Source organism: Papaver somniferum, unplaced genomic scaffold (genome assembly GCF_003573695.1).
Source record: "Papaver somniferum cultivar HN1 unplaced genomic scaffold, ASM357369v1 unplaced-scaffold_118, whole genome shotgun sequence".
Lineage (NCBI taxonomy): Eukaryota > Viridiplantae > Streptophyta > Magnoliopsida > Ranunculales > Papaveraceae > Papaver > Papaver somniferum.
The window spans coordinates 12,470,003-12,472,199 of record NW_020620825.1 but is presented as its reverse complement, the minus strand read 5'-3'; the positions used below and the strand labels follow the sequence as shown (position 1 = coordinate 12,472,199).

The following is a 2,197-nucleotide window of genomic DNA, read 5'->3' as shown; positions in this document are numbered from 1 at the left end:
TTTGGGCTTGCCTCTTTTGTGAACCAAACTTAACTAAATTTTGGGCTAAAAAAAAAAAAAATTGCTTCCAATTTCAAAAACCAAATTTTTGCTCCCCATCTATAAAAACCAAAATGGGCTTTGCCCCTTGCCCTTAAAAACCAAATTTTCATCAACTAAATAGTGGGCTTTGTGTCACACTAGTTTCCTTTTTTTCAAATATGTGCCAACCTCATGCTCTCCATGAATATATGTTTCCCACAATAAAAATTCCATTATCATGTATTGTTTTACCTCAATCCGATAAATTTTTTAAAATAAATGCAAGCATGATACAAATACTTCCAAAATTTCGAGGGTTCGATTCTGAGAACCCCTACACTCATGTAAGAGAGTTTGAACAAATTTGTCGGATTATGCAACCTGAACATATGTCCGAAGACTCTCTGAAATTGCGTTTGTTTACTTTTTCTTTAAAGGAAAAGGCCAAAACATGGTTTTACGGTTTGAGACCACAATCAATCACCACTTGGGAACAAATCACTAATCAATTTTTCCAAAGATTTTTTCCACATCATAGGACCATCGTTATTCGTCAAAATATCAATTGTTTTGTCCAGTTGGATGAGGAAACTTTTTTTGACTATTTTGAACGTTTTAATGATTTGTTGAGCGAATGTCCACACCATGGATTTGAGAAGTGGAGACTTGTCGCTATCCTCTATGAGGGACTAGACTTTAAATCTCGAGTCATGGTTGAGTGTATGTGTAATGGTGAATTTCTTGATAAAACTGTGGACGATGCATGGAAATTTTTAGCTGAGATTGCAGAGAAAACCCGTCAATGGGAATCCATTAGGGAAACTGAGACACTGTCACATGATATAGGTGATAATGAATTGAACTTTGAAAATAGCATGTTTAGTTCTTCCCATGTGTATGATATTGAATATGAACCTAATCTAGAGGAACATGAGTTGACTAATGACACCACAACTGCTAATAGGGACAAGTATGCATATTACTATGATGATGATGATGATAATGTTATGTTAGAAGAACATGTCTATGCTGAAAATGTTGTGGAACCTTTGGTTTCAAATACATTAGGCTTTTCTGCCCCGACCTTCATGAATGATATTTCTTCTAGTATTCCATATGCATGTGATGTTGATACTGATTTAGATATTGTGCAATTATCCTGTGAAGAGCATGACTTAGGTAAATCTTATGTTGACACTAATGATCCTATGCATGAAAACATAGTTGATGTGTCTGATTCCATACTTAAGCCATAATATATTGCTTCTGTTGATGATAATTTGAATATATCGGATAACCATGATTCTGAATTAGGACTTGTGCAAATTTTTTGTCATGATGAGCATGCTACACATCTTGAATGTGACTTAGATAATGCTGATGTGACTGATAATATTGATACTCTTGATCTCATGCATGTGAGACGCTTAGATGTCACTTTCTTGCCTAAGTCACAATCTGATAGCCTTGCACCTACCTAGATTTGGTTTGTAACAATATTGTCAAACCAATTTTCATGAGAATACCTAATCTAGGCCTGGAACTGTGTGCCTCTCAAGTCCTCTTGGACTATTTTGCATCTAAATACAATACTTTCGAGGAGCCACAGTTAGGATATGCATGTTTGCCCGTCCCTAGCAAAGTTCATTTCGAGCTAGACCTTGTGCATGATGAACCCCCAAAACTGCGTGATTTTGTACCCAAAATTATATCTGTTGAAAAATCCAGGTTTGGGGGTAGCTCATTTTGTTTCACAGCCTCACTTGCATGCCTATCATATTATTATTGTGTGAAGTTGTTGAAATGTCTACACTTTGTCTTTTGGGTTGATCCTCAACTCTTTAGACTGTATGTATATAGTGAATTGTTTGTATATAATCGGGTAGGTAATGTTTAGTGGAATCATATGTTTCTTGTATATATTGTGCTAACCCAATGTGAATTCAGTTGAGTTACTGTTGGGCTTTGCCTTGAATAATGGAGTTCAAAACTTGCTTTCGCCAATATCCGGTAATCTCTTTCCTTTTTCTACACTTAGCATCGTTCTCATGGTATGTGTTATAATCATGTTTATCTTTTGAAACATTGAGGACAATGTTTAGTTTAGGTTTGGGGGTGAAAAGTAGATACTTTGATAACATGCTATAATCGAAAAATAGAACTCATTCTTTTTGAA

The 2,197-nt window shown here is 35.4% G+C and overlaps 1 non-coding gene across 1 annotated transcript; it reads right to left on the bottom strand.

Annotated features, from left to right (window-relative positions):
* Positions 1-569: 569 nt before the first annotated feature.
* LOC113330764 lies at positions 570-673 on the bottom strand. The gene has a single exon (XR_003350484.1). It is a non-coding gene; the product is annotated as a small nucleolar RNA R71 (small nucleolar RNA).
* Between the last annotated feature and the right edge of the window lie 1,524 nt (positions 674-2,197).